General features: G+C 37.9%; 1 protein-coding gene across 1 annotated transcript in view; it reads left to right on the top strand.

The window, feature by feature from the left end:
* The first annotated feature begins 22,971 nt into the window (after positions 1-22,971).
* The window catches only part of SPATA16 (spermatogenesis associated 16), a 223,871-nt gene continuing 219,907 nt past the window's right edge, over positions 22,972-26,935 (top strand). The window contains exon 1 of the mRNA XM_077763683.1: positions 22,972-23,077. The gene's annotated coding sequence lies outside the window, so the exon portion shown is untranslated. The remainder of the gene's footprint in view (positions 23,078-26,935) is intronic.

Here is a 26,935-nt window from a genome sequence, read left to right as displayed (position 1 = left end):
ATATTTGGATGTATTTAGATAGGTCCACCAGAAAGTTTTATATAAACTGAATTGTATTCTAGAAACAGTGAAAGTAAATAAATAGTTAAGGGCACTGATTTGTAAGGAAAGACTAAAATAAGTAAATATATGAAGTTAAGAAATAAAGATTACTGATATAATTACAGTATGCACTATCTGGAAAAAAAACTGCAGACATGACTATGAAAGATGTCTTAATTTATAAAGTAAAATAAGAGCAGCATATGAAATTACAGGTCTTCCTTAATTATCAAAAAATATTTCTTGGAAGATCAAGAACTAGGAAATAGAATGCAGGGGAAAATCTTTTGTGAAATGAGTCAGTGACAATTAAGGACCTATATACACCAGCACCAGTTCAGAGCACCAAAATATTTCTGCTAAATGTTTCCAAATTTGAATATCAAGAAACCAGAAGGAAGCATGAGTCATTGAGATGCCCTGCTCCAGGATTCTCTCATGTTTTAACTACTACAAAATCCAGTTTGCTAAACTCAAAGAAAAATAAAAACATCTCATTTTCTATAAGCAACTTTTTTAGTGGGAACAAGGAATTGTAATTGTTTGACTCTCTGTATTATGCATCCTTTGCACCTACACCAGAGATTCCTATGCATACTGAGGGCATTTCAAATTAAAAATAATTATAATATAAATGGAGTTTCTTTTCCAATCAGATAAGAATGTTATGAGACTGTTACTCCCACCCAATCAATAATAACAAAAAGCCAGATACACTACAAAAATCATAGCTCTTAAAACTCATTGAAGACTTGGGTACACACTGAAACTCAAAGAAACCGATATCCAGAAAGTGCTGAGTCCTGCATAGAAAAGAAGAGACCCATAGAAAAGAAGGCTGCTGAGAAAGAAAATGTACCATGAAAGTGAGATGTGGCAGGGGTGGGCAGGATGAATAAGTTGGAATTGAATACGGATTTAAAGAATTGGTAGCAATAACATATCGGCTGACGTGGCAGATTAGAATTTGGAGGAACCCTACCCATGGACCAAGTCTGCATCCACCTACCTATTCTTGCTCATGAGTATTCACCAAGTGTAAGGAGTAATATTCTAAAAGCAAGGGATAGTGGTGGCAAAGAATGAGAGGTAAGAGCCCCATTGGGCTGTTCAAGGCCTCTTTCAAGTGCACATCTCTCAGAAGAGGGTAACTGAGGATGGCAGCAGAGACAAACTCATCATCTAAAAAAGGTTGGAGAGATCAGAGACCTGAGAGGAACACGTGCGCGCGCGCGCGTGCGCACACACACACACACACACACCACAATTACAGAAGCTGAAAAAAAATCTCTGTAAGGAATTCTACATCTTCATGGAGTATAGGGCCACAGTGCTCCAAAGGCCAGGAGGATAACAGGGGTAAAAGATCTCTAAAGAGATAACACACAGATTCAGAAATCACTGGGCAAGACCAGAAAAGATAAATCTTCAGGTATCTAATAACCTGAAAATGAGGGTGTAAACTAAGGAGATATTTCACAGTTTCAAAAGCTGGTGGCTCTCATTTTGAAGCACAGGTAGATCTCTGGAGTCTTGGCAGTACTTTGCCCCCAAGTTCAGCAGAAAGGAGAGTCCACGTTTCATCCTCAAACCTTTTGAGAACAGTAAGAAACAAAATAAAACTAACATTAGAAGAAAGCACAAACCCAGATCAACTAGATCATATTGACTCAGTCCCTGTTCTAGTAGCCTGATTAAGAAGCGTGCCTTTTTCTAGAAGCAAATATAATAACTTACATCAGTTTCTTCTATGCTTATACAAAATGTCTGGGACACAATGAGAGATTACAAGACAAACAAAAGGCAAATTATATGAACAATGGATAAGAGAGGAAATAGTCAATAGAAGTAGACCAGAGATAGCTCAGACATTGGAATTATTAAACGGAATTTAAAATAACCATGATTTTTTAAAAAGGTAAGGAATATAGTGAAAATGGTGGATAGCAGGCATGAAGAGTTAGCAAGTGTGAGCAAAGACATGAATAACAAAATTATAAAAAAGAGCTAAATATAAATGTTACATGTGAAAAGTCTGATATGAGGTGCACTTACAGGCTTCCAGTTATGTAATGAATAAATCACAGGGATTAAGCATACACATAGGGAGTATAGTCAATGATATTACAGTAGTTTTGTATGGTGATTAATGGTAGCTACATTTGTGGTGAGCATAGAATAATCTATAGAGTTGTCAAATCATTATGTTGTACACTTGAAATTGATTCAACATTGTGTGTCAACTGTATGTCAATAAAAAAAGATGAATTTAACAGAAGAGTAGACAAGGCAAAGAGCAGTATCAAGTGAACTAAAGGCAGATTTTTAAAAAAAAAAGTTTCCTAACAGATACATGAGGAGGGAAAAAAGTACAAATAGAAATGAAAAAGAACAGAATGTATGACTTATGAGAAATAATATCAAACAGTATAACATATATGTAATTGGCTTGCCAAAAAAAAGATGAAGGAAAGAAAGGGACAGACAAACTACTAGAAGAGATAATGACTGTTGTTNAAACCGGGTCCCTCTATGGCTCGTCACCCGAAACGCGAACTCACAGTCAAATATCCCAGTTTTTAGCTATTTGCCTTCCGTCTCGAGTTCCAGCCCGCCAGGAGCGCAGACGCCCGGTGTCCACTCGCAGCTCTTTCAGGGTCCCCAGCCACCGGGAGCTACAATGGCAGCAGGCGCGCCGCTGCTCTGAAGTCCAGCCGCCAGAAGCCCGCACAAAGAGGCAGTTTGTGTGCTCAGCCCCCGGAACCAGTTGGCGGGAGGGGACCTGGCGTGCANGTTTCCAATGGCTTCAGATCTTTTCCGTGTGATATATGGGTGTGAGTGCAAGTACGGAGCTCCTTACTTCTCCGCCATCTTGCCCCCTCTCCCTTCTTTGCCAATTCTGATGCCTTTGATTTCCTTTTGTTGTCTGATGGCTGATGCTAGGACTTCCAGCACTGTGTTAAACAGCAGTGGTGAGAGTGGACATCCCTAGCGTGTTGCTGATCTCAGGGCGAAAACTCTCATTTTTTTTTCCCATAGAGGATGATGTTAGCTGAGGGCTTCTCATAAATGGCTTTTATTTTGGTTAAGTAAGTTCCTTCTATCCTGACTTTCTCGAGGGTCTTTATTAAGAAGGGATGCTGTATTTTGTCAAATGCTTTTTCTGCATCTATCNATTTATTGAGGGCTGCTTTATGTCCCAGTATGTGATCTATCTTGGAGAATGTGCCATGCACACTTGAGAAGAAAATGAATTCCCTGGCCTCAAGATGTAGCTTTTTGAATATATCTGTCAGATCCATCTGGTCCAATGTGTCATTCGAGTCTATTGTTTCTTTAGTGATTTTCTGTCTGGTTGATCTATCCATTGCTGTAAGTGGAGTATTAAAGTCCCCTGCTATTAGCACATTCTTATCTATAAGATTGTTTCTGTTTGTGATTAATTGTTTTAAATATTTAGGTACTCCCATATTCGGTGTGTAGACATTTATAATTGTTAGTTCTTCCTGATGGATAGACCCTGTAATTATTATATAATGCCCTTCTTCATCCCTTGTTATTGTCTTTAATTTAAAGTGCAGTTTGTCTGATATAAGTATTGCTACTCCAGCTTTATTTTGACTTCCCGTAGCATGATATATATTTCTCCATCCCTTACTTTTAATCTGAAGGTAACTTCCAGTCTAAAATGTGCTTCTTGGAGACAGCAAATAGATGTATTTTGTTTTTTTATCCATCTGCTACACTCTGTCTTTTNCTTCTATTCTGAATGACAGGCTTGCTGGATAGAGGATTCTTGGTGGCATAGTTTTTCCATTCATCAAATTGAAGATTTCCTGCCATTCCTTTCTGGCCTGCCAAGTTTCAGTAGATAGGTCTGTCACCACTCTGATAGGTTTCCCTTTGTATGTTAGGGCCCTTTTTCTACCTAGCTGCTTCCAAAATTCTNTATCATGCAGATGATCTATTCAAGTTATGTCTGAGGGGAGTTCTCTGTGCCTCTTGAATTTCAACGTCTACTTCCCTCTCCAGGTTGGGGATGTTCTCTGCTATAATTTGTTCCAGGACTCCTTCAGCACCTTTCCCTCTCTCTTCCTCTTCTGGAATTCCTATGATATGGATACTGTTCCGTTTGATTGTATTGCTGAACTCTCAAATTGTATAAGCTGGATCAGTTTATCTCTCTTTTTTCTCAAAACCAATAAACACGCAAACCCAGGCTCAGGTAAAAACAGCTATGTCAACAACAAAATAGCTATCTGGAGGGAATGGGCGTGGTTTGGTGTAGGCAGGTCTTGTCTCCACTGTGTTCACTGGCCTCCCTGAGGCCCCTCCTTGGTGGTTGTGGGGAGAAGAATGGCATCGCCCTAGTCCCTTCTCAACCAAGCATAACAAATCACTTCTTCGGGTCCGATCTCCCTGTGCTGATGATGTAGCCAAGGTGGGCTGAGTCCTATGCCCCACACCCTGCCTGTTTCCAGGTCCCAGTCTGCGGAGTTTTTTACACTGCCCTGAACAGTCCTGCAGGTCGCTGCTTCCCTGTTGCCTGGGGGTTAAGTGGGGGGGTGGGGGAAGTGTCGCAGCCTCAGATCCACCGGGGTCAAGCAGGGATACAACCCAAGTGCGTTTGGGGAACGTAGCAACTTCAGATATGTAGAGTCTGCGTCGCTGCAGCGCGCTGCCGCCGCTTCACCCAGCGCCAGGACTCCTCCGCTGGCATTGCTGCCAGTTCACTGGGCTGCCACCACCATGGATGGTGCCGGGCGCATGGCAGTTCAGTTTTTCCTGGTGCCTTCTGGGACCAGAGCATCTAGTTTAAAGTCAGCACCCCAGTCAGAGCTAAAAAACACTGTCTTTCCAAGCCAAGGTTTTTTCTTTTCTCCAGGGACGGTTCTATGAGCAATCTCAGCTTTTCTTTCCCTTGGACTCGTGGCAGCTCACCACCACTCGTTGGTTTATCACTCACCGCAGCTGCACACAAGCAGGGTTCCCTCCCCTCCCTCCGTATCTCTGGGTCCTGTTCCGCTTTTATCTTCCCCAGTTCACATTCATGCACTTAGGAGGTTTCCTTCCCAGTGTACTCTGTCTCTTTCTCTTCCCAAACTCCTGTGGCTCAGTGTCCTACGACTTCAGGCCTTCTCTGTTTGAGAGATGGGTGCAGGCGAAATGTACGGTGCTCCCTACTTCTCCGCCATCTTGCCTCCTCCCCCAAATATTCACTCGGTTTTACTTTAATTGTGATTAATTTTAAATCTAATTTGGGCGGATTACCCTAAAGGCCTGAATAGTGTATACTTCTCCGGGGCACTCTTGACCCAGAACCATGTTAGCCCCACTGAAAGATCCCTTCTGATCTCCTATCTCACAGTGAAACCCAATCTCAGACTCCTATTCCCAGAAATAAGTCAATATTTATCTTAGGATAAGATTTCCGCTCTCAGGTTTTACCTTATTTCATCTTCAGAAGTATCTCTTATTTTTTCTGATTCTAGTGATTCAAGTAACATTTAAAAAGTATATTTTACCTTGAGTTGTTGTCATATTTTAGTGGGAGTATCCCCATAGTATTCACTTAGCTATACTGGAAGACCTAGAAGAATATGAAATTCTATAAGATTTGCTACTTATTACTGTGTAACTTACTACTAAACTTGGGTGCCCTAAAATAACAAATATTTATTAGCTCATAGTTTCTATGAGTCAAGGATCCCAGCATGGCTTAGCTGGGTGCCTCCAGTTCAAGGTCTCTCACAAAGCTGCACTCAAGGTGTTGTCTGGAGCTTCAGTCATTTCAAGGGCTAGAATGAAGGAGAATATACTTCCAAACTCACTCATTCACTAAGGTCTCTGTTGGCTGTTGGTCAGGGGTTATCAGTTCCTTGCTACACGGACTTTTCTACAATGTGACAGCTGGTATGTTTTGAGGGAACAAACAGAAAGAGATCAAGTGAGGACAAGATGAATCCACAATCTCTTCGTAACCTAATCTTGAATGTGGCATCCTGTTACTTTGGCCATACTCTACACATTAGAAGAATCACAAAGTTTAGCCCACACTCAAGGGGAGGGAAATACTCAAGGATTAAGAGGCAGAAGTCATTGGGGGCCATTACATAAGCTGCCTGCCACAATGACAAAAACACATAAATTTTAAGAGAGTAAATTTAGAATTTCTGTAAACCACTTGTTAGTCTTACAGACATATCTTTCCTTGAGTCCTTATTGCTAATGTTACTCAACTGAACAACCCTCCATGAATCTCTTTTATTTTATTCTGTATGCCTTTAAAACGATCTTTCCTCTATAAACAATATTTTCGTCTTGCAATTCCTTTTCAGTAAATCTTTCTTTGGCTCTTTATTTGCAACCTCTCCTGTTTCTCTGATCCATCATACTAAATCAACCTTATTTCTTCTTCTTAAGTAGTTTTTCATTAAACCGGTCTTTTCCTTGCCACTTCCCTGCCTTTATTCAGGTTGCATGTCTGCATGGCTTTCTCTTTATCCAGCTTCCTAACAAATATTCATATAGTTCTTCAAGATCCAGTTTGTCCCATTTCTTCCACCTAGACCTTCCCTGCCTCCCAGCTCACAGAGTTCTGTTTTATTACCAATATCACTCATTTGACAGTTAATCACATACTATTTTGTGACAACTCTGATGTGAACATTACCTTCAGCTCCCACTGATATGTAATGTAAATGTAATATTTCTTCAGCTAGATTATTACATCAAAAGCAAGAATGGATTTTCTGGGATACTTACATCATTCAAAGTGTGCCTAACATATAGATGACACTCCAAAAAACATCTGAGGGGCACCTGGGTGGCTCATTTGGTTAAACATCCAACTCTTGGTTTTGGCTCAAGTCCTGGGATTAAGCCCTGAGTCAGAGCCTGCTTTGGATTCTCTCCCTCACTCTGCCCCTTCCCTGCTTATGCCCACACACACACTCTCTCTCTCTCAAAATAACTAACTAAACTTAAAATTAAAATAAAATAAAAATAAACCATCTGAAACATGTACTTATAAAAAAATAAACCAAAACTTATACCTTTAAATCTACTTTTCACCTACAACCATCTGAGATCCAGCTGCTGTATATATTAATGACTCTTTTGCATTCCAACAAAATAAAATTTTTATTGGAACTCAAATGTATGAAAACTGTGTGTCAAAACCAAAACACCAATTAAAATCAACAATGAATAAAAATCAATGATGACAATCTTGCAAAATTTGCATGAAATTTTAGAAAAGATTTAGGAAAACCAAATTTAATGGCCAACCTTTGTGACCTTCGTTTTCACAACTGTAAGTGCCTAATTTTCCAAGTGCAGACATTCTTAAAGACATGAGGGGGAAAGCTAGGGGCAATGATAAAGGACATGGAACACGAGTAGGAAAATAGCTTAGAGGGTTTTAAATTATTTCTTAAAAAACCTTAAAAATGAAAATAAAATTTAAACCTACTCCCACTCATGAAGCAAAAATCAGGTTAAAATGTTGGTAGTCAAGTTCCCATTGTGCATAATAAGTCAGTGTTATAGCCTCAAGGGATGTGGGCAGTACATGGTTCTGCATGCCACCTTGTTATAGGATGACCCAAACGCAAGGCCATAGAAAAGAAATAATAGTTTAGGGGGCGCCTGGGTGGCTCAGTAGGTTAAGCATCCGACTTCGGCTCATGTCATGATCTTACGGTTCGTGGATTCGAGCCCCGCATCAGGCTCTGTGCTGACAGCTAGCTCAGAGTCTGGGGGCTCCTTCAGATTCTGTGTCTCTCTCTCCGACCCTCCCCTGCTCATGCTTGCTCTGTCTCTCTCTCTCTCTTTCTCTGTCTCTCTCTCTCTCAGAAATAAATAAAACATTAAAAAAAAAACAGTTTAGCCATAATTCAATGTTAAAGATGCCGTTTGAAAAGATCCTCACATGAAGTCTAGAAACCTTTCGATCTTATTTCTTTTACAAATTATGCTTGAACAAGTCACGGCAGAACACCCAGAAGCTCAAGCACTTTAAGAAAACAGAGGAACAACACAACAAAGGAAACTGAAGTTTTCTCATTCCAGACACAAGCTAGTTTTGAAAAAAGGAAATTTTTACTAGGTTACAATGTGTTAAGTGAGGTGTCTAAGGGCAGGGAATGACTCATGGCAAGGCTAAGAATAAAACATGAGTTTTACACCCTAGAAAACTTTTATTTAAAATAAAAATTTTAAACCTATGTGTAATTGAAAAAATGTTCTTACAGATTTCTAAGTGTTTCACTGAGAAGTTCCTCTTCTCTGTCTCTCTCTTTAGATTTAAGGTAAGCACTTGCAAAAATATTGTGCTAATAGAATAGCATTAATCTCGGGATACAGAAGCTTTAAATACAGAGAGCTGAAAGGGGGAAATGAAAGTGAGGAGGGAGAATTAAATGAAGTTAACTTTAGAGGACATTCTCATGCAGTGCAAAGAGCATACGTTCTAAGATCAGAAAATCTGAATTCAGGAGCACCTGGTTGGTTCAGACAGTTAAGCGTCTGACTTCGGCTCAGGTCATGATCTCATGGCTTGTGAGTTCTAGCCCCATGTCCAGGTCTATGCTGACACCTTAGAGCCTAGAGCATTCTACAGATTCTGTGTCTTCCTCTCTCTCTCTGCCCCTCCCACACTCATAGTCTGTCTGTCTGTCTCTCTCTCTCAAAAGTAAGTAAACATTAAAAATATTTTTTAGGGGCGCCTGGGTGGCTTAGTCGGTTAAGCGTCCGACTTTCGCTTAGGTCATGATCTCGCGGTTCGTGGGTTCGAGCCCCGCGTCGGGCTCTGTGCTGACTGCCAGCTCAGAGCCTGGAACCTATTTCAGAGTCTGTGTCTCCCTCCCTCTCTGACCCTCCCCAGCTCACGCTGTCTCTCTCTCTCTCCTAGAAATAAATAAAACATTAAAAAAAAATTAAAAAAAATAAAAATATTTTTTAAAAAAAGAAAGAAAATCTGAGTTCAAATACATGTTTACTCTATAAGATCTGAGTAAATCACTTAGTCCAAGCAAGACTCAANTCTAATTCTAAAGGTTATATAAATATTAAGCCACATTTGGCCCCAAGATTTTGCCTTTTTTCCTCTCCTCCATGCTAGGATAGCATCTAGCTCCAGGCAAAAGTGCAAACAGACTAAATTAGATTTCACCACTCTTCCCTTTTCCATGTTTCACCCTCTACATTATTTCTTACCCATGTCTGCTACTACTGTGGAAACATAAATGCCCTCCCTTCTATCACCTTCTCCCTTTTCCACACTCCACCAATATTAGAAGAAGGTGGCCATATCTGTATGTACATACCCTTGCATAGGCATGTAAGGATGAGGGCTTTTGGAAGAAGAAAATAAGATCTGCCTCTCTCCTGCTAGCAGTTCATCAGAAACCAAAGGACTGTCTCCTTCCCATATCTCAGCAAAGTTGCTACTGTGATACAGATGGTGGACCATGTGAACAGACGACATTGCAGCAGAAAAGGAATTTGGGGGGAAAGTAAATGTTTTTGGAGCACCACGCACAAAATAAGACACCAACCACTGGCATATGCCCTACATCTACTTTCTATTTCATTTTTCTAAACCACTTAAATGTAATTTCTGGGTAAATGGCTTTATTTGTAGGGCAATAATTGAACTTAATGGTGTTCAATACTAGAACCAGTAAGGTATTTATGAAACAAGGTACCCAATATGAACGGTATCTGTTTTTGAATATGGAATTCCAAATAGTGTTGAATAAGAATTTTGTTATTATTTTTATTTTTTAAATCTTTATTTATTCATTTGAAAGAGAGAGACAGAGAGCACACGCAGGGGAGAAAGAGAATCTCAAGCAGGCTCCGCACTGTCAGTGCAGAGCCCAAGCGGGACTCGATCTCATGAACTGTGAGATCATGACCTGAGCTGAAATCAAGAGTTGGTCACTTAACCAACTGAACCACCAAGACTCTAAATAACAATCTGAAATTAAAATAGAGTTTAATCAAATTTGCATTCATAAATTGAATGATTGCCAAGGTATATTTTCCCTTTACTGTTTTGGAGATATTCTAAATATATAAAAAAACAACTCTTTCAGCAATATGCAGAAAAATTAAGAGAAACAATGAAAAAGCAGCCCACTATAATCTGTGTGACTTGATGTTATGAGATTTAAGCAATTGTAGAGTGTCTAGTGTTTTTCTGATTGCCATTTAAAATGCATGTTAGGGCTGCCTTGGTGGCTTAGTTGGTTGAGCATGTGGTTTCAACTTAGATTGTGATCTCACAGGTTTATGAGTTTGAGCCCTATATTGGGCTCACTGCTGTCAGCGTGGAGCCTGCTTCAGACCCTCTGTCCCCTTCTCTCTCCTTCCCCTCCCCCACTCATGCTCTATGTCTCAAAAATGAATACGTGTTTTAAATTAATTAAATTCATTTTAATAAGAACAATTACACATTCCAAACAAGATTCTATACTGTTCTTATACCCAGACATGTAATAGTAGTATTTATATAGATTCTAGAGGATCCCTATTTGATATGTATTATTTCCAAAACCACTTGCTTCTAATATGGAATATACTTAATCTTAACATTAGTGAAACTGTTTCAGAAGTGGGCTCTTACTAATATTATATATTTTAATTATTATAAATTTGTTAATTTTTATGTGCCATATGTAATCTTATATTAGTCCAACTCCACATATCCTAGCAAATATTTATGCTCATAACTGAAGTTTATAGATGATAAAGGACTTTACAAATGACATGTAAACAATTATAATTTGTTTTCTAGCTTTCAATAGTTGTCTTGTAAAATCCATTTCATATTGTCTGTAATATGGCTCCTTCCTTGGAAAAGGACTACATCTATATTCTTCTCAAATATATTTATGCACTGTAATTCCCACTGACATTATGGTAATTTTCATTTTCATGTAACAATCCACAAATTTTCTATAGTCACATTGTATTTCCAACATAGCTATTAATTTATTAATTTATTTCTAATTTTACAAATTTAGTTAAGAAAGTCTTGGCAGGCAGCTATCTTTGCAAACCAAAGTTCTTATGTGGGCATTTTATTTGAAGATGTTACTTTGTTCTCTATGTCTCTCCATCCTCAACTCTCAAATCTCCATGTCCTCCAATAAGCTCTCTCGTCTCCATGGTCCTCAATTCTTCCTCTCTGGCCAGGAGCTTTTTGCCATTCATCACACTGCCTGGCACCCCCTAGCCTTAAATAAATTTCGCTGCCTCCTTTCTTAGGCTAAACATCACTTCTGAGCTCCCCCCATGCCTGGCTGGTCCTTGCTATGTCCTGGACCCTAGGTGTCTGGACTCCTCAGAGAACTGCTCTCACACTAATGTCCTCGTCTCCTACTTCTTCAACACCCTTCTGCTTATACCTTCCTCCCACCAGACTGACCCTCCCGTCTCACCCATGATAAAATAAACTTTCCTGACATTTCCTATACTAGTTACTTCCATTTACTCTCCTCCCATGCATTTCTTATCTCATCCCATCCACAAACTACTCAAACTTCCCTTGCTAATGATCTCTTTTTATCGATCCAATAAATTCTTCTTAATCCTATACTTATTTGATCTTTTGGCTCCATGTAACACATTTTATGTGGTCTTGTCTTCCCCAAAATTCTCTCTTTTTTGCATCTTCCATGACACTACACTCTTCTGATTTTCCTCTTGCAATGTTCAGTGCTCCTTTTTGGTCTTCAGTCTCTTTTGGGGGCAGGGGCTCTGCTTATCCCTTTAAGGAGGGTATTGAGGTTCCACCCTCAGCCTCTTTCTCTTATGTTAAATATTTCCCCAAGATGATTTAATCTACTGCCATAGATTCATTTATCATCCATATGCTAAAATGTCCAGAATTACAACCCAGTTTTCTCTGCTGAGACTCAGGTCCATGTAAACAACTGCTCATTAGGTATTTCCACTGGGCCATGCAGTGGAGTCCTACAACTCCCATGGTCAGATCATAACTCATTAGGTACTCACATCTAGCCTGCTGCAAACCCACACACTATCTCCTGGCTCTCTGGAAAGTTCTCTGGCTTTAGTACATAGCATCCCAAACTTTCCTGTTTTCTTGAGCCGGAGGTGTATGTACGTATGTACAAATTAAGAGTGATACATATAGAATTCTTTCTGACATCATTTCACAATAAACACAAAATCCATACAGTTCTTTCTCTATATATCCAGACTCTGTTAGTTTCTTTCCATGTCCATTGCTGCTTATCTAATTCATACTGCCATCAGGCCAGGGTCAATGGTGGTGAGAGAGAAGCTGTAAGCAGAAGAGAGAGGGGTGTTGAAGAAGCAGGAGTGGGGAGGGCCTGAGTGTGACAGCAATTCTCTGAGGAGGCCAGACACCTGGGGTCAAGGACACAGTGGGGACCAGCCAGCATGTGCAGAGGGAGAGCTCAGGTCCAAGGAGACTCTCAAGGCGTGCTCTCTCTCTGAATAGGAGGAGAGATCTTGTGTTGAGAGTTACAGATCAGGAGATGGGATTGAAGGTGTGAGGAGAGGAAGAACCTTAGAAATTGCCAATCTGAGACTGGGAGAGAGAATGCCTAGGGAAACCCTCTTCTAGATTACTGTTACAGCTTCTGGCTTGTCTCCCTTCCTCCTGCATGGTCCTTCCAACATACTATACCCTGTAGCCAAAGTGATTGTATTAAAACACAGATCTCCTTTATAAATACTTCCAAATGCATCTGACAGTCCCTAGGATTTTCTAAGCTACAGAGCATGACATCAAGACAACTGCAATCTGGACCCTGCTCAACCCTGAATCTCACCCCTTGTCACTGTGAGCTCCTTCACCCACTCTGCCAGTCAAACTGAATCCCTTGAAATGCTCCAAAAATGTCATGTTCTCTTTCCTCTTGAGCCTTAGCACATGCAATACCTCTTGTCTAGAGTGCCTGTATCTGCCTACTCAGCCTGCCCTCCTTCTCTGTCTAACCTCTCTTCCTATTTCTTCAGTCTTAATCTGAAAGCTATCACCTACGGAAAACCTTTGTGATGAGCTTTCTGCAAGAAGTTGGTTGTCCCCACAGTGTTGCCTCCGTATCCCATGCTTTAGCCCTTTATTAGCACATATGCTGTATCATCATTCTCTGTTCACTTATTATGGCAAACATCACGGCAAGGCCAGAGGAAGTGCTAAGTAAATAATTTTGAGTGAATAAAAAATGAAGTCAACTCACAGCAAGGCATTTGTACAAATGTTTATTCCTTATACATGATCAATTTCCAAAGATATATGGAAGAAGAGGCAAAACCTGTGTCCTCCTTAGATGAAGCAATATATCCACTGTAAAGTAGAAAATCAAAACATGTGAGAATCTCTCAGCATGAGAGGCAGAGTATATATGGAACCTGGATGTGGTTAAACAGTTGTGCTCAAGCAGGTCAGGAGCTGGGACATCTCTTGCTTGCCATCAGTAATAAGGCCTGTCAACCAGCAGGTAGACAATAGGATGTCAGCAGTCACAATACTGCAATGTGTGGCTCCTGTTATCTAGTTAATAAGCTCTACCTACTAAATATGCATTAGATTAATGGAAGAGAGCGATGCAATAATCTTCTGCACAAATGCATGACCATCGTTTTTTGCAAGCAGCTGAAGATTAAGAAAATACGGGGCCAGCACCCTGATTAAATGTTACACTTACTTAACACTTACTAAAACTTTTCCATTCTTCTATTATTAGTTTTCTTTCTCCATTTTGTATACAAACCACAAAGTCATTCAGTTCCATTTGTGAGCCAGATGTAATACTAATATTTTCTGCTTTAAGTAAAAAGTCTAATAGTTTTTCTTTCATCTTTCTCTTCTTATGGTAACTGATCTTTCCTATCTACAAGTCTATGCAGAGTTCTTAGATCTATTCGGGGATTAGCCTGGTGACTTCTTATGTCAGTACTAAAATGTCACACAGTTGTTTTTTTTTTTTATCACAGAAGTGGTATTACAACCTGGGCAAAAAAAGAAAAAGCAACACCTTCCCCACCCTATGCTGCACAGGTACCAAACGACTATCCACCTCTGTCTTTACAAACTAATGCTCTGTTTTTTGCTCAAATGCCCTACTTGTCCAGCCCAGCTTGTTGAGGCAGAATATGCTGTTATGTGCCATTAGGTAGAGTTGCCAGACAAAATACAGAAAATAGGTTAAATTTGAATTTCAGATAAACAATGAATAATTTTAATGTAAGTATGTTCCATACTTACAATATTTGAATGGACAGATACTAAAAGTTATTCACTGATTATCTGAAATTCAAGTGTAACTGAGCATCCTCTAATTTTGATAAATCTAGCAACCTTAGCTATGAGGCCTGTAGTCAGAAAGAGGCCATCTCAAAAATCACCCTTCTATTTCCTCACCAGCCACATCCCACCACCCTCCAACCCCACCCCATCTTTTTATCTAAAAAGCCCCACTGTGAAAGTTATCACTTCAGGGATGCAGCAGGAAAGGACCTAGGGATCCAGGTCCAAGTTTAAGCCCCAACCTCCTCATTTTCCACTGAGGAAACAAAGGCTCAGAGTTCAGTGGCTTGAACAAGGACATACAGTAATGAGATAGCAGAGCTGCAAGGAGTTCTGTTGTTGTTGTTGTTTACAAGTCTTGTGCTCTCTCAAGGTCTTAAACAGTTTGTTTGTTTTTAAGAAAAAAGGCATTTTCAGGATACCACTAACAAAATACAGCTAAACTTGGTTGGATAAGACATGCTTATTGATCCTCTCTCAGAAAGTCTAAAGGTCATATAAATATCCATTTAATTGAAATGCATGCAATATAATGCTAAGCAAACCAGTGGCTAAAGCAGAAATAAGGATATGAGTATGGAGGTGCAGCAAGACGACAGAGGTGCAAAAAAAAGAGGTAGCAGCTGGAGGTGTCTACATGTCCGTGGACGCAGAGAAGTCCCTGGACACCCTGATAGTTTCTCCTCAGGACTGTATTTGAGCCTTTATATCCCTGTGATGTGCTGTGTGTGGCACAGGTAATACTCGTCAATGTAAAGGCACATTGGAAAACAATCAACATAAAACTATACATGTACGTCTGTATGAATGTATTAAACAATACATTTAACTTATTTATGCACCAAGACAATTGCCTTTGTGGGGTCCAAGTCTGGGACTGCTCTTCCCATGAACTCTTACTCTATTCCCCAACAGATATAACTTCTTCTACATGACGTCTATTACGTTTTCCTAAGATGCAACATAATTTTAATATTGTAAAATTATGATTTTATAATCTCAGGCATATGATTCTCAAGATCACATTCCTTTGCCCCCAGCTTCCTGAAGGATACAGTAATCAAAAAAAAATCAATGGAAATAATACTCTGAGTAGGGAAAGGCTTCATCATGCATGAAACTCAGAACCTGTCTGCTGTCTGTCCTGCAAGTGACCTAAAAATAGGAAGCTTTCCTTAAGCAGGAAGAGGGAATTTAGCAAGCAGCCATGTGCTTTGGAACAAGAAGGAATAACAGGTTTACATTGTGCTGGTGGCTGGTGTGATGTGACATAGAAAGGCATGAGAGAAAGGCAGTGGGAATATTAGAGGGACCCAGTGACAATATATACCATGCAGAAAACCTGGCTTGGAACTAACCAGTCAAGCAAGGAAAATTTTTTTTAAAAAGGATCCTGTCTCCTTATAAGTGTAACTCATTCAAAAAATTAAAGAAGATAGATAGATAGATCATGGGCAAAAAGCCTAGAGACATCTAGGACTGAATCTCAGAAGGTGTCTTTAAAGAAAAACAGACATGGTGTGTTGGAGCCAGCTTTTACTGGCTTCCAGGAACGAATTATACACCTCTCTTTCCAATGCCATGTATAGTAACCTTGTGGTAATATTTTAAAAGAGGCCATGGTAGGAATATTTATACATGGGAATTGGCACACTACTAATTAGTGTTTGTGTGTTTATTTGTTTTCCTGAGAGGTAGTTTATAAGCACAGCACTGCCCTCTACCTAAAACCCAGCAGAGGAAACATGACAGGGATAGTATAAGACCAACAGGCTCTGGATGCCTTCAAAGAAGATGGCCTGGGGCCAGAGGATGTATTCTTTGGGGCAGAGGGAGCAGAAACAGAAGTAGAATTGGAAAGAAGAGTCTGGCATAATTTCCCCAGACCTAGAAGCTTTACCTGTCCAAATCTAACCCAGAACAGAAATCTAAGAAGTTTATCTCAAATTAGGTTGAGGCAAAGAAAAGAGCATAGGAACTTTCAGTTATATGCAGAAACCAATGCTCTGTAAACATGAATATTTTTATTTTTGTTTGCTTCCTGATTTTTCTTTTAAAAAATTCAAATCCTGTGTTTGCTATTCTAAGCACAATTGTTTCTAAACTTTAGACTTGATAGCCCCAAATGAAGCTGGCACAGAGACAACTAAGAGATGCCAAAATAGGCAAGAAGGATGTAAAGTTAAACTTCACCCATTTCCAAACAGAAACTAATAGCTATTTGACCAAGCAGAGCTATACCTGGAATTTTCAAAACTGACTCCAGGAGCTTCACAGGGCTCCCACACCCTGGTGAAGGGTCCACATGTAATAATAAGGCTTCAGCCTCTATCCTCAGGGGTAGCCCCTGAACTTGCTCAACAACGTCAAGCCTGCTCATTAATTTGCTTTTCCCATAACTTCAAGACAAGGACAAATCTTAAACAATCTGTGTTTGCAAGAGAAAGCACATAATTGTTTTTGCACTTTAGCAGAAGGTAATTGCCAAGCCTATTCCAAAGAACAGGAAACATATTTCTTGTATTTTCCTAATCAAAATTTTTGCTGATTATAATAAAGAATTTTGAAGACAATTCAGATCGTGAAATTATGCTATAGGTGAAAAAGAAAGCATTAATCTCTTTGGCTTTTGTAAGTTATGATATTTACTATTACAAATAGAATAAATATTTTATAAAGGATATGTAAAAGAATGACCAGGGATAACATCAGAAACAAATGTATAACATCCATTCATGATAAAAACCCTCAACAAAGGAGGTTCAGAAGGAATACAGTTCAACATCATAGAAATATATAAAAATCCCATAGCTATTATCATCCTCAAAGGAGGAAACATATCTTTTCTTCTGGTCAAGAATAAGACAGGGATGTTTACTCTCACCACTGTTATTTAACATAGGACCGGAAGTCTTAGCCTCAGCAATCAGACAACAACAACAAAATAAAAGGCATCCAAATCAACAAGGAAGAAGTAAAATGTTCACTATTTGCAGATGACATGATACTATACATAGAAAATCTGAAAGCACCAAAAAACTGCTAGTACTCATCAACTAATTCAGTAGAATCACAGGATACAAAATCAATGTAGAGATATCTGTTGCATTTCTATACATCAAGGATGAAGAAGAAGAAAGAAAAATTAAGGAATCATCCCATTTATAATTGCACTAAAACAATAAAATACCTGGGAATAACCCTAAGAGGTGAAAGACTTATATTTTGAAAACTTATAAAACACTGATGAAAGAAATTGAAGTTGATGCAAAGAAATGGAAAGACATTCCACATCATGGACTGGAAAATCAAATATTGTTAAAATGTCTATACTATCCAAAACAATCTATATATTTAATGCAATCCCGAACAAAATACCAACAATCTTCTTCAAAGACCATCCTAAAATGTGGATGGAACCACAGAAGGCCCCAAATAGCCAAAGCAATCTTAAATAAGAAAAGCAAAGCTGGAAGCATCACAATTCCAGACTTCAACTTATATTACAAAGCTATAGTGATCAAAACAGTACAGTACTGCCAAAAAAAAAAAAAAAAGGCATTGATCAATAGAACAGAATAGAAAACCCAGAAATGAACCCACAACTATATGGTCAATTAATCTTTGACAAAGGATGTCAAAAGGAAAAAACACTGTCTCTTCAGCAAATGATGCTGGGAAAACTGGACAGTAACTTACATGTAAAAGAATGAAATTGGACCACTTTCTAACACCGTACACAAAAATAAATTCAAAATAGATTAAAGACCTAAATGTGAGACCTGAAACCATTAAAATCCTAGAAGAGAGCACAGGCAGTAACTTCTCTGACATCACATAGCAACTTCTTTCTAGAAACGTCTCCTGAGGCAAAGGAAACAAAAGCAAAAATTAACTATTACGATTATATCAAGATGAAAAGCCTCTGCACAGTGAAAGGAAAATTTTAAAAAAAACTAAAAGGCAACCTACTGAATAGAAGACACATCTGGTAAAGGGTTAGCATCCAAAATATATAAAGAACTTATAAAACTCAACACCCAAAAAGCAATCCAATTCAGAAAAATGGGCAGAAGACATGAATAGACATTTCTCCAAAGAAGATATACTAATGACCAACAGACACATGAAAGGATGCTCATCACCACTTATCATCAGGGAAATGCAAATCAAAACTACCAGGAGATATCACCTTACATCTGTCAGAGTAGCTAAAATCAACAACACAAGAAATAACAGGTGTTGGTTAGCATGTGGATAAAGGGGAAGCCTCTTGAACTGTTGGTGGGAATGCAAACTGGTGCAGCCACTGAAAAACAGAATGGAGTTTTCTCAAAAAATTAAAAAGAGAACTACCTTACAATCATCGATTATCGAACACTTGGGCTGTCTCCATAATTTGGCTATTGTAGATAGTGCTGCTATAAACATTGGGGTGCAGGTACCCTTTGAATTAGTATTTGTATATTCTTTGGGTAAATACCTAGCAGCACAATTCATATATACATAAAGAGAAACACTCCACAGAAACAAATAAAGTCTTATAATTTTCAACAACATGAATGGAGCTGGAGAGTATTATGCTAAATGAAATAAGTCAGTCAAAGAAAGACAAATGCCATATGATTTTACTTCTGTGTAGAATTTAAAAAATAAAACAAATGAACAAAGGGAAAAGAGAAAGAGAAAGAAGCAAACCAAGAAACAGACTCTTAACTACAGAGAACAAACTGATGGTTACCAGAGGGGAAATGAGTAGGGGAATGGGTTAAATAGGTGGTGGAGATTAAGGAGTGCACTTGTTGTGATGAGCACTGGGTGATGTATGGAATCACTACCCTGTACACCTGAAACTAATATTATACTGAATGTTATTAATGAACTGGAATTTAAATAAAAACTTTAGAAAAATAAATTATGTTATGGCTTTGTGTGTGTTGATTTTTCTACTTCGAGCTCATGTGAAAATTTTTTTGATGTTTCTTTTCTAAAATACATACTTAAATCACACACACACACACACACACACACACACACACAGAGTTTTAGAGGAGAAAAATTATCTTAGTAATCAAAGCCTAAATGCTATAGATAAGGGACTGCAGCCAGTTTGCTAATGGAAGACCTTAAGTCCTGTCTTTTAGTTCTGAATCAGTGTTCTTTCTAGAAATATGATACAATGCTTCTCTGAAAAAAAAAATAACCTAAAAGTTATTGGCTGAGGTGTATGAAATATTAAAGTATGTGATATATTTAACAATTCAGGTTGAGTGAGGGGAAGCAGGTTAACTAAAAGAAAACACTAAGATGCCTGGATTATCCTGACTCCTCTATCTTCAGCAACTCAGGGAGCCTCAGGCGGTAGTTTTACTTAGGCCATCTGCAATCTCTAGTAATCATTCCTCCTAACTTCATGCTGAGTGACTGAACAAGTAACCACAATTGGTAACTGCAAGACAAGATGGTCTCTAAAATGGCTTCTACTATAAAACCCTCATTGCTAACTGCATGGTCTCTTTCTTATCCATATGAGTACTTTTCTATTCACTGGCTCACTAGGTAACTGGTCTTAGAGAATCTGTATTGCATTTGCCTGGTATTTGTAAGAAAACGTCCTACTTTCTTTTGGCACATGAGAGGTCTTTACACACACCAACAGAGAGTGCTTTAAACCATATTTCTACAGGAACAATGTTGCTTTAAATTTTTTTGTCCTTAATATTTTTTGATGCTTTCTGGAACAATGATCCTTGGCTTATCAAATTTTTGTATCAATTGTTTTGACAACCAAAAGCCAAGTTCAGGAAGAGATTTCTAATCCAACATCCCTCATTCTATTTTTAGTTTACACTGACCTGTGTTTGAAAATCACTTGTGATTATAAAAGCTAAATGAATATTGAGAAGGTGCTGCATAGGATCATGCAGGTGTGGCACTGCACAAGTCCAGAGGACGCCATTCATATTATTTGTAAGGGATGCGAATGATGCCTTCTCTGGAGTTGTGTCATGTGCAACTTTCATGGCCATGAATGGTGGCATCATCTTCTTGGGGGCTTATATTCCTAATTATTTAAGGAGTATGAGTCAGTCTAATGTACTTCGCATTCTGCAGCAATTACTTACTCTTTTGCCTGGTTTTGCAAACTCTTTCCACATGCCTAGTCTCCATACCTAATAAAATAACATAGTCTCCATACCTAACAAAATCTGAACTATTTGATCTGTGATGACAGAGGGAAAACTTTTAGCTCAATATTATTAAAAGTAGAGATTTTAGCTCAATATTATTAAAAGTAGAGATCTAAATTGGTAGATACAGGTTCAAATCCCCATTCAGTAATCTGCATAAGTCATCTGCAGAGCAAGTAATTTTCTTTAGTTGTATATGAAAGTAGAAGGACTTGACTTAAACCTCACTCAGTCACTGCAGTGATATAATGAAATTGAAACCGGCCAGCGCTGTCCTGCCACCTATGGGAGCGGTGTGGGATTGAACAGATATTTTAAAACTGAAGGAATTCATATGATAGCTTTGAGATTTAGCCCATCACTCACTTAAGGGACTCAGGCAGAGCAGCTGCCTACTTATGGAGAAATCAATGTCAAAACTTGGAAAGACTGGGGGAAAAGCACGTATGAATAAATCATAATAAGAGAAATATAAATACATAATAGACATGTATAATCAAGTTCACTGGTAATCAGGCAGTGCAAATATAAAGATCAATGGGAAAATATTTCTCACCTAGCAAATTAACAAAGGTAAAAAAAAAAAAACTGATGTTGGGGAAGTTGAAATGAGACACTATCACAGAGCATCAGCAGGACTATAAATTGGCATCATTTTTTAGTAAATCAGTATGACAGCAGAACACTGAGCCATTAAAAAGTTAATGCCCTTGGACCCTTGGACTTAGAAATTCCACTTATATGAATAATTCTAAGAAATAATCCCAAAAAGTATGCCAAAAGATGTGTATGAGGATACATATTTGCATGGGGAAAATTGGCAAAAACAACAACAACCAAACACAAAGCACCTATACTTCCAATAACGTAAAATCATCATATATCCACTCACTAGAATATGCAGAAACTAAATAATATTTATCAGAATGTTAAATGACATGGAAAATGAATGCTACCTAGTGTTACTGTGAGGAAGACAAAGTAGACTTCTAATTTAAAAGTCATCATATTGAGTGTACTTTGTAAAAGATAGCTATAGTCATTGGCAGTATAGAGCAGTAAAATTATAACTGGACTATTTTTATAAGTTTCAAAAAGAGGCAAAATTAAACCATTCTGTTAAAAGCCAGGACACTTTTTACCCTTGGGGAATAAAAACAGGGGTAGTGATTAGGAGGGGCTTCTGGTGTGCTAGAAATGTTTTACTTCTTTTATTTGGATGGTGGTTACTCTTCTCGGTTCACTTAATGACAATTCATTGAACATACTTGCAGTTTAATTCCTTTTTCTGTACGTGTACCATATTTCAATAAAAAGTGATTCATATATGATTTGTCAAACTATAAGGAAAAGCAAGGGAATGTATGTCATACAATTCATAACAGTTTTTAGGAGAACGATGCAATCTTTAGGGGGACATAGGTTTCTTCAAATGTTTTAATAATATTCTTCTTAAAATGTATAGAAGATACATGGCTGTTCTCAATATATACTATCAGGGTTTGCACTCCTACAGATGTATTTTTTAGAGTAAAAATATTGTTCTTTAAAAAAGAAAAGATGTATTTGTCACCTGGGTGGCTCAGTCGGTTAATTGTCCCACTCAGCTCAGGTCACGATCTCAGTTTGTGCGTTCAAGCCCCGCATTGGGCCCTGTCTGACAGCTCACAGCCTGGAGCCAGCTTCAGATTCTGTGTCTCTCTCTGCCCCTCCCTCCGCTCACATTCTGTCTCTCTCTCTCAAAAATAAGTAAGCATTTTAAAAAAATTTTAAGGGGCGCCTGGGTGGCTTAGTCGGTTGAGTGTTTGACTTCTGCTCAGGTCATGATCTCACGATTGTGGGTTTGAACCCCACATCCGACTCTGTACTGACAGCTCAGAGCCTGCAACCTGCTTCAGATTCTGTGTCTCCCTCTCTCTCTGACCCTCCCCTGCCACATGCTCTTTCTCTCTCTCTCTCTAAGAAATAATAAAACATTAAAAAATTTTAAAAATATTTTTAAAAGATGTACAAAACGTTATAAAGTTTATTTATGTATATCATATCTGCATATTTGTGTGTGAAGAGGCACAATCTATTTATTTTTATCTATCTATTCATAGCAAGAAGACCACGAAGATATACAATACACGTTCTTAGTGTTTCTCTTTAGAATACATAATTTACAATATGTACATGCTTTGGAATTTTCCAAATTATTCTTTTTTTTATTTTTTTTATTTTTTTTATTTTTACAAATAGTTTATTGTCAAATCAGTTTCCACATCAAATTATTCTTAAGTATCATATTACATTTAGAATCCAGAAGCAAAAATACAAAAAGTTTTTTTCAAGATAAAAAATAAATCGCACTTTGTACAGAAGTGTCACGCAGAAGCCTNGACGGTTCAAACCTGCGCGCCCCCGCGAGACGCACAGACCGGCGTGGCCTCAGACTGGGACGTTTGGACCCTGGCCTGTGCAGATGTAGCAGCTGGGAGAAGTCCAGAGCTTCGCCCCGCCCCCTCCGGGTTGACCCACAGCTGCGTAGGTAGGAAGACGTTCAAGTGCGCTCAGTTAAAACTTTTCACTTTATTGGCTGAGTGGGAAGGAAGGGTGCTGACCTTCAGGGGAAGGCTCAAGTATATTGTGGAAACCCCGGGCTTCTGGTCTTCCTTCACAACCCAAGAACAAGGAAAGTTGCTTGTATATAACTCTAATAAGTAGAAGAGAAATCATTTCATGCAGGCATTTGGCAGATAAAAGAGTTCCAAAGTGGTCCCTATCCGTTTCACTGACCCGCCCTATCTCGTTCCCACTTTGATGAGAAAGGGAAGGCTGGGATCTTACTTGGTTTGTAACAGATTCTTGTTGTTTTGTTTTATCCTAATTTGTATGCCTCAGTAAAGTGTATAATTTGAAGACCTCTACCTGTAATCAAGTGAAAGATGATTACTATTTCATAGTCCAGATTTTTTTATTAATCATTTGCAGTAAGAGATGTTTGTTGTCTCCTTAACTCATGATATGACTGTGGACTAAAGATAGTGAATGCTGAGTAGGATAGAGAGATAATCAGTTCTTTTTCTCGAAAACACAGACCATTGTCTTTCATCCATGTATTCTAACATGCCTGGTATAAAATGTGTTGTTCCACGTATGAGTGAGTGAATCAATGAATCTGAATGAATGTCTTTCACAAGGAGCCTACCATGCAAAGATGGTTCAGCATGAGCAATGAAAAATAGCTATTAACCTTGTTTAAAATTTCACATTCCTTGGGGCACCTGGGTGGCTTAGCTGGCTGAGCATCTGATTCTAGATTTTGGCTGAGGTCATGATTCCAGGGTAGTGGGATCAAACCCTATGCAGAGCCTGGCATCACACCTCTGCTTCCTGCCCTGGGTGTGGAGCCTGCTTGAGATTCTTTCTCTCCTTCTGCCCTTCTCCCGTGCTGTGTTCTCTCTAAAATAAAAAATAAATAAAGTAAAATTTCACATTCCTTGTCTATAAAATATTTATACATATCAGTAAGGATATCGGTTTTTAAAACACCAGCTAAGTGTTTGCCATTTTCGGTAAGCCACTAGTTTGAAATAAATGCGTGAAAATTTATTTCTATTGATAATTTAACATTTTATGATTAAATTGAGTGTGCTGATAATGTTACTATGCACACCAAAGGGCTTTAGATCTTTCACATTTCACCAGTTAGACCTTGGATGCCATTCAGGTACTCTTTTAAATATTGTTGCAAGCTGGATGGACTGTTTTTTTCCAGGTGGAAAAATTAATTTGATTAGGACCCAATAATAATATCTTACAGGATTATGTTTTCATTTTTGCTTTTTTCATGTGTGGCAAGAGCTCAAATAATTTTATAAAGTGAAAAGTAAGTAAAGAGAGAAGAGAAAAAGATAGTACTGGAAGGAAGAGATGGGCCAGAACCCTTCAAACTGCCTCTCTGTATACAGTCTGTAGTTTTCTTCGTTGGCTTGATTTGAATAAAGAATGGAATATTGATTCTGATGTGGGAGAAAGGGATACAACTGAAGGCAAGATTATGTTGTGTAGTGTTTCACAGAGGTTTAAAATAATTTTTAAGCCTCTTTTTCAAGTGCGTAGAACCAACCTAAGTTGGTGAATTGCCCTGGTGTGCAACACAAGAACATAATCAAGACAGAACTGAGATTTTATTTGTTCCCAAAGTGGACTTTTCATTTAAGTACCTGTTCGACGCTGCTCAGTCTGTTACTCATCAGTGTTATTATAACCAAATGGTTAAAACTTACACTCTGGTCACTTTTAAAGATATTTCCAAAGAGAAATAATTTTAAAAGACATTGAGGAAAAATACATTTTTGTTTGTATATTTTTTGTCACTGTTCAAAATGAACTGCTTGTAAAAGAAACTGCCCTAAATTCATAAAGTTATTCATCTTATGAACAGTGAAACTAGCACATTGGACATTGATTACAACTTAAATGAAAACAACAAATGAACATGAATCCTAATCAAGAGATACAGAACCTTCAACTGATCTGTAGTCATAAACCCAGTTTATTCCTTACTGTAGGGAGAATATTTTCAAATTAAGACACGATGACTAAAACCACATCTCTCTGCTAAAACCACATCTCTCTACTAAAACAACATTCTCTCTAGAATTTGACTGCAATTTCTGTCTTTATTTTTCTTTTATGTGACACATCAGTTGAAAATAGATAAATAGGTGCCCCAATAAAGGTAGGCTATGGTAACAAAAGCCATACAAATACCATATGCTCAAGGGCTTTTAAATCCTTTTATATCCAGAAGCCCAGAATATTGTCTCTTAACTTGGGTAAAATATATTGAGTCATCTTCCTGGAGAGTAACATTCAAGTTATTACATTTTACACCTATGAAGAGCCTTGTTGAATTTTTTCAGGGATATTAATAAAATAAAATACTACACCAGTCTAGCTTAAAGACCACTGAAGGAAAGACCATAACTTATCATAACTCTGACTAAATTTTAAAATATACATGATAATGAGCATGATCCGGGTGTCCAATAGAAAGAACATTTTCCTAATTGTCCAATTTTTTAAAATTGTTGAGCAATAACAGCAATAATAAAAATGACAATAACAATATTATAATAGTTAACATTTATTGAGGACCTACTATTATCAGGCAACCTTCTATTACTCTTCTCAACAGCCATGTGAGGCAGATATTATCATTAACACCATTTTGTAAATGAAGAAACAGAGGACCCAATGGCCATGATCATTATCGACATCATCCTAAATTACATTATGGGAAAAACTGTTGTAAAATAAACATGATAGCAAAGATCGAGCTTTACCACTACTTTTTAGAACGCCTTGGGGATACATTTATTTACATACTGTATGATGTGATATACACTTAGTATAAAATATCCAAGATTCACGTATTTGAATCACCAGTATTTCACAATTTTAGGCCACTTTGAAAGGTAATTAAACGGATTCGACAGGATATGTATTAGAATGTGTCCCTTTAACCTTGATGAGAAGCTGAAATCACATTGCAACCTAGAAATGCATGACAAGTAGAAAATGGATTTAAATAGAAGAGTTCTAAGTAGTTTTAAATAGTTTTTAAGTAGATCATTTAAAATAAAATGTTTCAGGAAGACTAATATTATAATTACTAATAGAAATAAAAATCACGAATAGAAATCAGAGCTCTTGATTTCAGTTTCTTTTCACAGGTGAATTAGTTGTTCTATCTGGCTGTTTACTTAAGTAAATAAGAGTTATTAAATCTTAATAAATAATAAAACATTGCTAATTAAATAATTCATTGACAAATTACTATTTATTAAGGTAAATAAGATTTGTTTATTTAAGATTTACTTAAATAAGTTGTACATGTGCCTTTCAAGAGTAAACATTGATATATGAAACCAAAATTTAGAAACTAAGATTAGATTTCCTTCAACAGAGGAAGGGAATTGTATATAACTCTGTTCAAGCTGTTGTTTTTTAAATGTGTTTGAAAATATGGACTTGAAAATGCTGGTCTTACTTGAGCCACCTTTAGTTGTTACTTATTAGGATGATAGCTCCACGTGTTAGTTTAAAAGTTACTGGCACTCAACCTGGGCCTGTATTTCTTCACTAGAATAACTTTGCTTAGGAAATTCCACATTGTGGGTGTTCATCTGATTTCACATGCATGAATGCTTCAATGCTTTCCCACTAGTTATCATTTAAATTCCTATTAGCCAGCATAACTCAAGCAGAAGAATTCAATGATGTCTTTAAAGATCACCTAAGTTATAGCTTAAGAAGACATTGTGTTGTCACCCCCTTCCAAAAAAAGTGTACATTTAAATTGTTAGAAATCAGTTCAATTTTGTTAACATGAAGGTGT

Source organism: Crocuta crocuta, unplaced genomic scaffold (assembly GCF_008692635.1).
Source record: "Crocuta crocuta isolate KB4526 unplaced genomic scaffold, BGI_CrCroc_1.0 scaffold433, whole genome shotgun sequence".
In the NCBI taxonomy this organism is placed as follows: domain Eukaryota; kingdom Metazoa; phylum Chordata; class Mammalia; order Carnivora; family Hyaenidae; genus Crocuta; species Crocuta crocuta.
Note: the sequence above shows the minus strand (reverse complement) of the source record. Positions and strands in the feature narration are given on the sequence as shown.